Source organism: Myotis myotis, unplaced genomic scaffold (genome assembly GCF_014108235.1).
Source record: "Myotis myotis isolate mMyoMyo1 unplaced genomic scaffold, mMyoMyo1.p scaffold_m19_p_9, whole genome shotgun sequence".
Lineage (NCBI taxonomy): Eukaryota > Metazoa > Chordata > Mammalia > Chiroptera > Vespertilionidae > Myotis > Myotis myotis.
In genome coordinates, this window is record NW_023416401.1 from 34,933,529 (window position 1) to 34,948,969 (window position 15,441).

The window sequence follows — 15,441 nt, forward strand, 5'->3', positions numbered from 1 at the left end:
CATGAAAATGAACGGGACTTATTTAGCACCTGCTTTCTATTCTAGCCTTTTGTCACACAAACTGGTTCTTCCTTATAGTAGACTAATCCTCATTATTTTATAAGGTCATTTTCTCTGGTTCGTAGCTGCATGGGACAAAATAATGAGAATCTGTTACTGTTGTGATATTAAATTATTATTTAATATTTTCTTTTTCTTTTTTTAATTCTATAAATCTGAGCATAATTTCTAAATCTTTGCCTTTGTTTTGTGTGTTTTTGTTTTTTGATCTGGCCATTGATTTGAATATATTTTTGTTGTTGTTATTATTGTTGTTGTTTTAAGGAAAATGGGCTAAAATTTGTTATCTATTTTTCCCATGAGGGAAAATAGTATAACTTTGATTTTTAGAGATTGTGTACACATGTGTACACAACATAGGTAGATTATGTTTTTCATATATTGGGTATGTTTTCAATTTTTACTTGGAAACATCTTTATTGTCTAAATAGTTTTATTCCGATATAATAAAAATGTTTTTTAAATGCTACCCATTATTTTTAAGTATTTTAAAAATATACTTTGTGAGATTCAACATTTTTTTTCTCATAACATATTCATGTTAAACTAGGTGACAGAAAGCTTTAATTAATCTATAAGTAAAACTAATCTAAAAAAGTGAAACTAGGTGACAGAAAGTTTTAATTAATCTGTAAGTAAAACTAATCTAAAAAAGTGAAACTAGGTGACAGAAAGTTTTAATTAATCTGTATATACAAAAGCCTAAGCGACCGAACAACTGACCAACCAAATGACTGGTCAGCCAGTCACTATGACTCGGCACAGATCACCAGGGGGCAGACGCTCAATGCAAGAGCTGCCCCCTGGTTGTCAGTGCACTCCCACAGCCCACCTCCAGCAGCCGGCCAACCTCACACGGTCCCTCCCACTGGCCAACCGGCCCCAGTGACCCCAATCGGGACTACCAGCCAACCTCCCATGGCCCCTCCCCCCACTGGCCAACCTGTTCAGCTCAGATTGCCGGCCAGGCTGAGGGACCCCACCTGTGCATGAATTTGTGCATCTGGCCTCTAGTTTATAAAATAAATTGGTTGAGAAAAATGATTATCTAAAAAGCCGTTTAGTAGTAAAATTAGCACAAGTAAGTTGGAGTGTGTCTAACTAGAGTTTTGCAGACAAGCTTATTGAGTGTCACGCCTAAGACATGGCAAATGGTAGTTATCCTTTGTGCCTTTTGTTAAGTAAATAGTGCATGAACAAGTGGTTGACATGGGTGACTATACCACACGACCCTTCTCTGGGATTGAGTTGGGTATCTGTGCACTGGCCTTTGGGGTTTTTACCTTTGCTTGATGAGTGTTCCACAGGGACCTGCACAGAATTTCCTTTGAACATAAGTTGAGTGAGGCTAATGAAAGTGCATTGACATTGCATGTAAAGGACCTGTTCACCTTTTGTCCCTGAGAGAACTCTAGAACTAGAGCAGCTAAGACTCAGCTACTTAGTACCACAGACAATATGCTGTCAAGGGCACCATACTGTGCCACTCCAGGGGACACATTTGGAAGTGTGGAATGTTTAACTAGAAAACTGTTTCTTTATTACTTCTGGTTATTTTTGGACTCAAATGTGTAACTAATTGCTAACTTCCTTAAAAATCCAAAAATTTCATAAAGCAAAAATGCAATTATAGATTTATTTTGGATATAATAGTTTACCTGTTTATTTTTTCTACCAGTATACAATTATATTATATTAGAGATCTAGAGTTCATTTTATTTTTCTACTCGCTATAGCATATTATGATTACCTCTCTAAGTCGGTGTATATACAGTGCTAGATTCTTTTCTTTTAAGTGAAAATTGTAATCAAGTACACAAGAGGTCACACCCATTTAATCACCACTTGGGTCATGAAATAGAAGCTAACTCGAGTCCCACCTCATGCCATGCACTTTCCCGCTTCTGCCAGGAAACTCATTCTCCTGATTTCTGTCACTATCAGCATTTACTTTGTCCTTGTTCTGAACATTTGATAAATGAAACCATACAGTATGTACCCTTTTGTGTCTGACTTCTTTTGCTAACATTATGTATGATCCATCCTAATCATGGTTTGCTTATTCTCATTATTGCATTTCCAGTATTGTTATCCCTCCTACTTTATACTTCTTTCTCAAGATTGCTGTGGCTATTTGGGGTCTTTCTTGGTTCCATATAAATTTTTGGAGTATTTTTTCTAGTATTTGTGAAATATGTCCTTGTTATTTCATAGGGATTGCATTGAGTCCATAGATTGCTTTGGGTAGCTTTTCTTTCTGAGAGTTCATTATTGGCTCTGTGCAGGCTTCTTCCAGACATTGTTTGTTCATGAGAATTATCACAGTTAAAAGCAGATTGTTGGTCATGATTCTGACATGGGAAGAGTTTGTAAGTCATCACTCCCATCTCACAACAGAAAAAAATGCTGAACAAAATGAGCAACAACTCTTCTTGGATACATCAGAGAACTGAGGTCCTGCCCTCAAGGTAAACTGCTTTCCCAGGGGCATGCATCCTAGGGGAATGGCAGAGAGCTCTAGTTCCCTCTAGCCATATGTCTTACACTAGGGAAGGAAGGAAAAAAACGCCAAGAAACTCTTCAGAAGGTCACAGCCTCGAGACTCAGGCCCTTTAAAAAACAAACTGGTTTTAATCATAAAACTCTAAAACACTCCCCTCACCAATACCTTGACCTCCACATCAGTAGGGCTCCAGTATCATATTGAAAGAGAGGCAAGGCTCTATTTAAGAAGGAGTTTCTAAGGGCTTTCTTTAAGAAACCCCAGCACAACAGGGGAAAGTAAGAGTACACTAGAGGAAACTGAAGCCCTGACAGCTGCAGGCATCATACATTTGTCAGAACTCCTAGAACAATATAACACAGAGACCAAGTCCTACTGTCAGCTATAGACTTTAGTTCCTCATAATAATGTGTCAATACTGGTTTATAATTTGTGACAAATGAACCATAGTAATGCAAGATATTAGTCAGGGAAACTGTTGGGGAGGTTGGGGAGTAGAGTGAGGGGATATGTGGGAACCCTTCACACTATCTGCTCAATTCTTCTATAAACCTAAAACTGCCCTAAAAAATAAAACAGTAATTTTTTAAAGCATCTTTGTAGTGACTCAGCAGTATTTGGTATGGTAATGTGGGCCATGTAGAGGGACAGGGACAAACTGGAGTTCTTGGGAAGATGAAGGAAATGATTTGCATTGGGCTAAAAGATGAGTCTAAGGGCAGGAACTTGATACCCACAATTAACTCAAGGAGGATATTCTGACAATTAAGCAAGAGGAGACTGATGACATAATGAGAGTTCATAATGAATATCCTCAGTTGTAGTCTAGAATAATGTCAACAGCTATGCTAACATCTGTACTGCTGTAAGACAACCAAGTGACATGCCGGTTCTTATTGACGATAGAGATGGCATCTATTCATACAATACCGTCGTGCAGGCACTCGGCTATTTTCTTTAGGTATCAGTTAAAATATTAATAATAAGGGTTTTTAAGGTAGAATGGAATATAATAAACATTTCTCGTTAAACAAAAAAAGGAACAGGGAACTGTATATCAAGTTAGAGACCAGCTGCAATTAGGGGTGTCGAGTTATAAATTGTGGAGATTTGAGGTTTGAATGACTAGTGTGTTTCCCTGCCAGATGCTCTGAAACACCTACACCCCCAGGCCTGCTGGGAGCTGCCTCACAGAGCACACAGGCTTTGGGTGCGAGGAGAGTTATTGGGATGAGGGTGGGGTCTGGCTGCCTCCCATGGCCTTTTTAGGGTATCGTGAGTGTTGTTTTCAGCCTAGTGTTTAATTTCTTCTATATTTTCTTCCCAAAAATTCTCTTTGACCTTCTTTTAACATACACTCTTTTTCTGCAAGTACCAGAGAACATGGAAGTGAGAAAGCCAGTTTTCTTGGAATCAAGGCGTAGATTATAGTTTATGGACTTTGCAGAATTATAAGCATTGTAGACAAAATATTTTGAAAATTCAATTGTGGAGAAAAGTAATAATGCAAAAATACAAAAGTCTGAATAAAAATAAATCTGCTTTAATGAGTAGATACTTATTTTTAGTTATGAGGCTGAGGAACTGACAGCTCTGAAAACTATATCCAGCAGCACCAAGCCCTGGTGCAGTGTGGGCAGCCACACCATCCGCTTCCTCAGAGTATTCCAAAAATAACCCCCTCGACCTGGAACCTGCCTCTGACACATCCTCCCGCCCACAGTGACCCTGTCTCTGGCTGTCTCAGAATGCAGCGTTACCCAAAAAATCACCTCAGTCCACACCCATTGCCGGTCCCTTCAGCGTTGTCACGGGATAGTGACCAGACACCAGCGCAGCTGCGGGTCCTCAGCCTGCTCACTGTTCAGAGCTGTGGGAGAGTGGACAACCCAGATGCAAGCAGAGAGGCATCTTTGTTCAGGAATAGAATTGCAGCTTTGGGTTCCAGCACTGCACAGTATTCATTCCCCAGGACCAAAACAGGATGCGTAGATTCTTAGATTCTAGGTTCATCATCCCAAGGAATGTCCTAAGAAATTCTAGTAACTTCAGCTTCTTCCCAGTGTCAGATCTGAGGGATGCAGGCATTTCCTTTCTTAGTTCTATGAACTCGTAAGAACTGTGTGGGTGTAGGAGGGTGGAGGGCACCTCAAAGTAAAGCATTTCTCTCCTTTATACATTTCTCCCAGGGTGTTGCCAGGCCTCTCTTCCATGTCTCTGACTCTAGCAGAGAACCTCTACCTCTAGAATGTATCCAGGACCAAAGGGAGGGAGCCCTGCTTCTCTCCACAGGTCAGTGGTGTGAGGCACCTTTTTGCCTTGATGATAGGTACCAAGGACTTGGAAAAACACAAAAAACTGCCCTGAGACTCAGTCTCCTTGGAGAGAACATGCCTATTTTATGAGAAAAGTTTTTTGAACTTGGGATTTATACTCCATAAGGGTATAGTCAATGCAGAAGAGCTCAGGGGTTGTTCTAAAGCAGTGGTTCTCAACCTTGGTTGCACATTAGAATAACCTGGGAATCTTTTTAAAATCCTGATTTCTGGGCCTCATCCTCCAGAAATTCTGTTTCTTTGTTATGGGGTGAGGCCACAACATTAGTACCAAAGAAACATAATTTCCAGAGGATGAGGCCCAGAAATCAGGATTTTAAAAAGATTCCCAGGTGATTCTAATGTACAGCCAAGGTTGAGAACCACTGTTCTAAAGGATCCAGCAAAGGGTTGGGTAGGAGTGCAGGTTCAAAGGATTGGAATGATTGATACCCACAACAGTGAGTGAGGCAGTGGATTTTGCTTTCTTAAAAGGCCTGTAGCCAAAGATTGCCTGGGTTTCTCTACCCAGACAGCACTGCTATTTTGACATTCCATTATTGCAGAGAGAGGCTTTTAAATAGTAATATCAAACACTTTATGTCTAAATAATTAGGATTTGATGTCTTAAATATATGTAAATTATTCTTTGCTATATCATTGTACAGTTGCCCTGTTAGATTTCTGAACTAAAATTATTTGGACTTAAAAATCATTACTGGGAGGTAGAAAATGAGAGTTGTTGCTGACCCTGGTTCACGGGTTGTGTGTTTAAAAGTTATGTTTATTTATTATATAAGTTGGGAGACCCAGAAATTTTCATCTCTTCATAAATTAAAGGAGTAGCTATTAAAGTGAGTAATTTTACATCAATAAGGGGCATAATATAATTCAGTATCATATGAAAATATACATGAAATATATTTAGTATATTCATTGGGTATTGGAATGACTGACTCTGAGTACATTGCATCTCTTCTTGTTGCCATAGTTACCACTGCCTTGTGGGGGTACATCGAGTATCATTTTTGTTGTAGACTTTATTTATTAACAAGACATGAGTTTCTTCTATTATTTACATGGCTTTCCCTCACTCATGTTTTTGTTATACATTTCTTCTTTGATTTATTTTTCCTTTTAAAATAATTTTAGATGATGCCATTTTTCCTTCACATTTTGACTGCCAGTGATTTTGATATGCAGAAAATCAGATTATAAAATAACTATGAGGCAATAAATAATAAAATAACAAGTATTTAAGGAAATTATAAACTAAACTAAAAAAAAACCCCACACACACAGGGAAGAGTCCTGAGTTATTCTAGATGTAGCCACTCTGATGACACTTTTTTCTTTTACTTGCCTTTAGAAAAATGAGGCTTTAAAGAAATCTCCAGTGGTGGTAGGTTTTCATTCACATACTTTGCCTAGTTTTTATTCTGTAACTTTGAAAAGGACATTGTTTTTAAAAAACATTTCTTGCCGAAACCGGTTTGGCTCAGTGGATAGAGCGTCGGCCTGCGGACTGAGAGGTCCCGGGTTCGATTCCGGTCAAGGGCATGTACCTGGGTTGCGGGCATATCCCCAGTAGGAGATGTGCAGGAGGCAGCTGATCGATGATTCTCTCTCATCGATGTTTCTAACTCTCTATCTCTCTCCCTTCCTCTCTGTAAAAAATCAATAAAATATATTTAAAAAAAAAAAAAAACAAAAAAACATTTCTTAGCAATAGCACCAAATAATGCCTGTTTTATTAATATGCTCCCTATGATAGTGATAATGATAACACTTTCTATGTTATAAAGTGGATTTAGTTTTATTGGCCCAATTTCCCTGCAAATGATTGTGGTTAGCATTTCCTTGTTGAGGTGATTGAGTTGCAGGATAGGTGACGTGTCCAAGGTCACACAGCTGTTACAGCTTAGAGATACGGCTTAGATTTTCCTCGCAAATTCAAAACTCTTCCCCTTTAAAACACTGTTTGGTCATGATACACTCACGGAGCTGTGGTTTAGTTGCGGTACCATTTAAGGAGAGCTGACTTTAAGCCGAACCACAAACTCGCTGCCTGATGGGGCTCAGCCATTTAGACTGGGAGATGGAGACCATTTCTCTACTTGTAAAAGTGGTAGTTGAGTGGAAAAAAGGAGAGAATTAACCTGAAAGAGCATTTTAAAAGCACATATAGGAGGGTATGACCAATACGCAAACATTTCTCTATAAATTCATCAGAGATAGATTAATACACCTGCAATTTAACCTCCTGCCTGGGTGGGGTGCCTCAGCACCACTAGGCCCATGGTAGTGGGGGTGCTTGGGATGCTGTGTGACTTGCTTTCTCTCTGATCACTGCTGAGTTCTCATTTAAACATGAAAGCAAACTTGTGCAGAAATATTGCTAATTTTGCTCTGTGTTGAATAGGAAGTCTGAAATCAGTAGCCATGTCAGTGTCTCTGACCTTAACTCTGTGTGATGACAGGCTTTCTTTTGTTAAGAAGAGTGCCTTTCTGCTTGGCCAGAAATTTCTCCTTGCAAGTGACAGAATTGCTGTTTTACCATTAATGAATTTTACAGCTAGAACCTTTTTATTTTAAAAAAATTATGGACATATCTACCCAAAACCATGCTTTAATACAAAAATAGAGGAAATTACTGCTTCCCTGAAATACCAAGGTGTTTTCAGCCTTGCTCAGAAAAGCACCTTCAGATAATCTCCTTCTGGACACTTGCAGAAGCAATTACTTTCACAGTTTATGTTGGAATGTTTAAAAGCCACAAAGTTGCTATACACAGAGCAGAGGCGGAGAATAAAAGTTTCGTCATCTGTGTTGCACACATACATTCTGAAATGCAGTGGAAGGGTCCTGCCCTGAGTGTCTGAGAATCTGCACGCGGCCACTATTTCTGTGGTATGTCCCCTCAACATCTACCAGGTGATGGGTTGCATTTGGCTAAATTGCGGAGGCTATTTCTTCACTAGGTTACGTAATTTTTTTTGGGAGGGGGCCTTCTGTGAACATATGTGTTAAGGAATAAGAAGTTTCAAAGCAATCCTTGTTTGAGTGTTGTTTACTGTTTAGTTTTAATATTAAGAATGTTTTCCTGAAAAATATTTCTAAATCACACCCCCCCAAAAAAAAAAAATCCTCCTTCTTGAACACCTTACTTATCAAAGAAACCTTACTTCCAAGTATACCTGCTCAAGTGATGATCTTATCGGCCGTGGCACAGCATGAATTGAGCTGCTTAGAATCCTGAATCTCTGTCAGTGCTTAGCAAGTGTGAAGCTCAGTAATTTGAAAGGTGTGGGTGAGAGGAACATGATATTACCAGATGTCACTAATCAATAGAAATTAATCTTGGAATGGATGCCAACATATTATACATTTTCTTCTGGGGCTCAATTCCACCAAAGGTCAGCACCTCTTTAACTACCTCTAGAAAATGTATTAGAAAAGTTGCAGCATTTAAAATGGTTTCTTTTATATATACATCAGGGTGAAGTAACTACTCACTATCAGTAGGAGAGATGTGTGATTTGAGTTGCGTCTTCAATAACAGACAGTGTAGAAATATCTGCTCATACCATAGATTCCTGAGGTAAAAGATGCAAGTCCTTGGGAGGAATATTGAAAGCAAGTAGTTTTTAAACTAATTTAAGTGTCTTCCAATGGAGCCCTGGGGGCAGAGGAATAACCTAGAGGTACACATTTAAAAGCTGAGCTGCTGGGAGCGGAAAGAGGCCGAAGCCACCCACTTAGGGCTGCCTCCCTAAGCAGGGGCCTTGAGGCATTTCCACAGAACCATTCTGTGGTGCCACACCGTTTGTTCATTTGGTCGTTGAACACTATCTTAGTGCATGCCCAGTGTTATTCTAGGCCTGCAGAGACCTCAGTGAACAGAGCAGAGCTGTCTTAGTTGTCATGAGCTCACGGTCCAGGGAGAGTGAGTGGCATAAACCCATGTAAGGTCGCAGCTGAGATGAGTGCCAGGGAAGAGCAGTATGGGATGCCTGAAGGCCAGCGAGAGCTCCTCTAGGAAGTGACATGGGGCCCACCTCTGAAGGGGCGAGGAGAAGTGCATCAGGGGAAGGGCAGGGGCAGAGGGATGTGGGAAAAAAAGAAGGCATTTGCTGACTGTTTGGATTAGCTTACAGTATGAGTGCTGCATATGCTAAATCATTTACTGGAATTCTCAGGTATAGTCACCTTAATCCTGTGTTTGGGGATGCCCCGTTGTACAGATGAGTGGAAGCTAAGGTACAGGAATTGAATCAGGTACCCTTGGGCTCACAACTAACGATGATGGAGCTAGGATTTGATCCCAGATCTTGCTTCAGAGCCCACACCCTGGGCCACCTCCCTGTACTGCCTCCTATGTGAGGGAGCTGGAGCAACAGTGATGAATGAGGCAGTGTGTTCGCCAAAAAGACCATGAAGATGCAGGCTGAGTCAGGTGCCTCAGCCCATTAGTGCTCACTCTAAGACACATATTGTAAAGATGGAGTTCGAGAGATTTTAGTGGGAAAGCTGGGCTAAGAATGGGCACACACAGGACAGCACCGAGAGCCTTTGTCTCCAAGGTGGAGAGAGAATGGGGACTTTAAGAGCAGCATCAGAAAGGAGGCAGTGTTGCCCTGGCCAGTGTGGCTCAGTGGCTGAGCATTGTCCCATGCACCAAGGGGTGTCCGGTTATTTCCCGGTTAGGGCACATGCCTGGGTGTGGGCTCAGTCGCAGTAGGGGGCATGCAGAAGGCAGCCAATTGCTGTTTCTCTCTCATCTTGTTTCTATTTCTCTCTCCCTTTCCCTTCCTCACTCTCTTAAAAAAAAACAAAGAGAACATCCTATCTAATAAAAGAGAAACATGGTAATTGGTGTATGACCGCTACCCTTCCCATTGGCTAATCAGGGCGATATGCAAATTAACTGTCAGCCAAAATGGTGGCCGGCAGCCAGGCAGCTTAAACTGAACATGAGGCTTGCTTGCTTCAGTGACGGAGGACTGCAACATTCCCCACCTGCCTTGCCGGCCTCTGAGCTTGCAGTTTAAAAAACATTGTAACAAATATAGAAGCTAAACAAAACCCCAGAAACCAGCTTTCAGAGAGCTGGGATCTCAGAGCTGGAGTTGATACAGAGTTTCAATTATAGAACCGAAACAAACCAGATACCTGTTTTCAGCAGCTGAGGCCTCAGAGCTGGAGCCAAGCCTCAGAGCTAAAGCTGGCCCAGAATAAAAAAAAAAAAAGAAAAAAAGGAGCAGTTGGGAGCTTCAGTCCCAGCCTGAAAACAGCCCTCAGCCCCTCACCCAGACTGGCCAGGCACCCCAGTGGGGACCCCCACCCTGAAGGGTGTGTGACCAGCTGCAAACAGCCATCATCCCCTCATCCAGGCTGGCCAGGCACCCCAGTGGGGACCCCCACCCTGATCCAGGACACCCTTCAGGGCAAACCAGCCAGCCCCCACCCATGCACCAGGCCTCTATTCTATATAGTAAAAGGGTAATATGCCTCCCAGCACCGGGATCAGCGGAGCTGAGAGGCCTCCCGGCACCAGGATCAGCATGACAGGGGGCAGTGCCCAACCCCCCTGATCGCCCTGCGGCTCTGTGTGTGACGGGGGACGGGGCCACAACCTCCCTATTGGCCCTGCTCTGTTCGTGACAGGGGAAGGCGCCCCAACCCCCTGATCAGCCCTGCTCTGTGCCTGATAGGGGGGAGCTCCCCAACCCCCTGATCACCCTGCGGCTCTGTGTGTGACAGGGTGTGACGCCCCAACCCCCCCCCCACCCCACGGGCCCTGCTCTGTGTGTGACAGGGTAGAGCCATAACCTCCCCATTGGCCCTGCCCTGAGTGTGACAGTGGCATCACCCCAACCCCCTGATCCGCCCTGCTCTGTGTGTGACAGGGGGCGGTGCGCCAACTCCCCTATCGGCCCTACTCTGTGAGTGACGGGGGGAGCTTCCCAACCCCCTGATTGACCCTGCTCTGTGCGTGACAGGGGGGAGTTCCTCAACCCCCTGATTGGCCCTGCTCTGTGTGTGACAGGGGGCAGCGCCCCAACCCCCTGATTGGCCCTGCTCTGTGCATGACAGGGGGTGGCGCCACTACCTCCCCATTGACCCTGCCTTGAGTGTGACAGGGGGCAGTGCCCCAACCCCCCAATCGGTCCTACCCTGAGCGTGACTGAGGGTGGCATCGCAACCTCCCAATCTGCCCTGCTCTGTGCATGACAGGGGGCGGCGCCCCAACTCCCCAATCAGCCCTGCTCTGAGCCCGACCAGGGGTTGCACCTAGGGATTGGGCCTGCCCTCTGCCACCTGGGAGCAGGCCTAAGCCAGCAGGTCGTTATCTCCCGAGGGGTGCCAGACTGCGAGAGGGCACAGGCCAGGCTGAGGTACCCCCCCGAGTGCACAAATTTTTGTACACCGGGCCTCTAGTATTTTAATAAAGAAATTAGGTGGTGCCTTGCCAGTGTCCTGTCAGATAGGCAAGAGGTCTGTGAAGGACTGGCCTAGGTGAACCTGGTCAGTCAGACTTTGCAAGGGCATTTGCATGTCGTGCCTCCTCCTTCAGTCACTTCTCGCATAATACTGAGCTCATCTGCCCTTATTGTTCAGGGCATTTCTGTGCCCGCTACACTTTGAACTTCTCAGAGGCTGGGAATCTTTGCTTATTCATGTATCCCCTGGGCTTGGCTTATGCCAGTTCTGCAGTGGACACTCAGTACTGAATGAATTACGTAGCATTTGTGGAACCATGTTCCTTGCCACTTTCTCTACAGTGTTATTGCCTTATCAAATTTGTATTTCACCTATGCAAGCAGTTTTACATTAATACACATAAACAAATTATAGGTTGTCTTAACTATACGAGCATAGTATCTTTTAAAGAGCTAACAATAGCTGGAAACATATAAGAAATCTCTTTATACCATTTAAAAATAGGAAGACATAATTAAAAAGGACAGGGTGATAATTACATGTTCAAACATCGGACTCATTCTTCCAGATATTAAATTTGTTGTAGGGAGTGTAAATGGACAGATTTTTTTTTATTATTATTGCAGTGGTTTCTGCCTGGCCATTTTGTGTGCACCTCTGTGGCACTGAATTTCCATAGCCCAACTTTGGGGCCATTGCGGTACATTTTCCAGTTTGTTGAGTTGTTCTTTCTCTAAAAAATAATGATGTCAGAATTCTTTATGCTCATTAGCCTACTTGCTCACTGAATCTTGAAACAGAAAATTCTCCTCTATTGGCAAAGTAAGGAAAGAGTCAGCTATTTGCAAAACTTAAATTGAGATTCTCTTTTACCTCAGAATGTTAGATGTGAAAAATATATATGACTATTGTAAACCCACTGCCCTTTCAGCTTCAAGAGTCAAACAAAGATATTTGACCTTTTTTACTTTTGCCATTGCTTAAATGTATGGAAATTGATGTTTGTTGTTCCACAAGAGGCATATAAAGTGCAGTACGCCCTATTGTTCATTGTCACCAGCATCTGGCAAGATGGAGGCATGATTCATACTTATTGTAACCCAATATATTAATTAATTGAAAGTTAGATACATGTCAACTGCCATATTCTGAATATTGCAATTAATTTGATACTGAAAATATGCTGAACATATTTTATTGCTTTATGATTCAGAAAGCACTCCAGAGTCTTCCTTCACTTCTGAGCCATCATTTAACATCATTTTTAATTCTATTGATTATGTGATAGTGCCAGTTAATAGGAATTTCTGATCAATAACATGTTCTCAGTATCTATCTATATTCATCATTTTTAAAACAAAACATCAAAGAAAACATGTTTGTGAAATTGACTTTAAAAGCAATGTTTTAGTCATTGCCAGGTGTTTCCCTAAGTTCTTAGTAAGCTTTTGGAACTACTTCCAATTGCTTTCCAAATAACTCCAAGATAGACATTGAACAGTATGGCATTTGAGAAACCACAAAATAAGACCATCCGTAATCAAGCACAGAGCTCAGTGGCCAAATATATGCCATCAATGTTTAATGAGACAGAGAAGCTAACTTGTATTTTTGCGATACCTGTTCCCATAGCCACAGCTGCCGCTTTTAATTGTTCACACTGTTAACACTATCCTGCAAAGCCAGGAATTTTTAATGTAATATAGTGAAAGCTGTTGTGTGGCACCCATGGGACACCTTTCATAAGCACAGTACCAAGTCCTTCACTCCCAGTAAAATACAGTGGTCCCACCTTATCTGGAGGAATACTTCCCAAGACCTCCAGTGGACCCCTGAAATCACAGATAGTACAAACCCTATGTTTTTTCATATATATATATACTTATGATGAAGTTTATTTTATACATTAAGCACAGTGAGATATTAATAACAATCTATAATAATAAAAGCGTAATGTGCTAATCAGACTAGACCAGGGGTGGGCAAACTTTTTGACTCGAGGGCCACAATGGGTTCTTAAACTGGACCGGAGGGCCGGAACAAAAGCAAGGATGGAGTGTGGTGTGAACTAATATAAATTCAAAGTAAACATCATTACATAAAAGGGTACGGTCTTTTTTTTTTTTTTTTTTTTTAGTTTTATTCATTTCAAACGGGCCAGATCCAGCCCGCGGGCCGTAGTTTGCCCACGGCTGGACTAGACAGTCGAATGACCTTCTCGGCGATCTTCTGGATGAAGCCGGGGCTGCGAGGGCCAAGGCCCTTACACGAATTTCGTGCATCAGGCCTCTAGTCTATACTAATAAAAGGGTAATATGCTAATTAGACTGGACGTCTTCTGGACATCCATCCAGACAAAGTCACCGCGGCATGGGAGAGGCAGGGCAGAGTGGCCCCTTTCGCAGAAGCCACAGGAGAGGCACTGCTGCAGCTGCTAAGCCGTCAGAAGGACATCCCCTGAGGGCTCCTGGGCTGTGAGAGGGGGCAGGCCAGGCTGAGGGACGCCCTCCCCCCCCAGTGCACGAATTTGCTGAGGGGACCCTCCCCCGCCCCCCCCACTGCATGAATTTTCATGCACTGGGTCTCTAGTAACTAATAATAAAATAGAACAATCACAACAGTATACTGCAGCAAAAGATATAGGAAGGTGTTCTTTTGAAAATTTCTTATTGAGCTGTACTCACCTTTTCACTTAAAGGAAGCACTTTACGGCTTCTCTTTGGCATATCCAAATTGCTAGCATCTCTATTCTTTCATTTTGGGGTCATCATTAAGTAAAATAAGGTTACCTGAACATAAGCACTGCAATACTGAGGCAGTGCTACTTAGTGACTAATGGTCGGGCAGCGTACACAGCGCGGAGGTGCTGGACAAAGGGATGAGTCACACCCTGAGAGGGATGGAGCGGATGGCCTGAGATTTCATGCTAGTCAGAATGGCGTCCAATTTAAAGTTTATGAGTTGTTTATTTCTGAAATTTTTCATTTAATATTTTTGGACTGCTGTTGCCAGGAGTAACTGAAATTGCAGAAATTGAAACCCAGATAAGGGGTGACTACTGTACAGGAAAGTGTGCTGCTCCCCAGAATGAGAGTCAGTGTCTCCATCAAAGTTACAGAATAAATTCAACCCACTACTGGAATTTTCAAGAAACAGCTGCATTCATCTACTGAATCCATCCTACCAAGAAAATGCACCAGGGTTTCCAAACAAGTCTTAAAAATGCAATGCAGACTGTGATGGCCTCAGTGGCATCTCGCTGCTCCAGGGCCAGTAAGATTTTCACCAGAATTCTTCTATACCGACAACCAAATTAGATTGGGGCCGTGCATTGTGCTGACTGGTATATATTGAAGATGCCGCAGGGATAAGAGCACAAGGAGCTCCACAAAGGGCACCTTCGCTCTGTGGCAGGCGAGAAAGAGTCCCCAGATCAAAAGCAGGGCTCCTGCCACCACCGCCTTCCACATCTGCTTCCCCGGGAGACCTGCTGCAGGAGGAGAACAAGAATCACAGCATCGATGGAGACCAACTAGATTACCAACTGTGTTGACGTCACATAGCCACGATTCTTTAATATGTAGCATATTGAGAGTTTAAGAGCAAATCAATACATATTCCACAACAAAATTTATTTTAAAATTTTTCCCCTTTATGAGATCACCTACTGGGAGAAAAAAAATCCTTCCCTTTCCTCTCTCTCTTTTTCCAAAGCTCATTTCAAACCCATTGCACTATGAGAAAAAGAAATCCATTTAAAAATTGAAGTTCTGCACTTCACAGCAGTAGGGCTACTGGGGACAACATGGATCTTATTCAAATAACAAATCTGAGAGCCGCTGAGCACACTGGAGTCAGATTACATTTGCATTCTGGAAAATATTAGGCACTCATTTTGTTGAGTTGCTTGAAATTACATACTTTAGAAATTAATGTGCACAGATATTAATAATAGAGAATGTCACCATTTATAATGACTGAGGAACTTTGCTCTTAAATTATAAAAATTGCAGTGACATTATTAATATTTTTATCATGTTGAAGATGCCAAGGTTAATTGCTTTTCAGAGTGGTGAGACTAACTAGTTTTTGCAGTTTCTGCCTAAAGGAAAGGCTGAG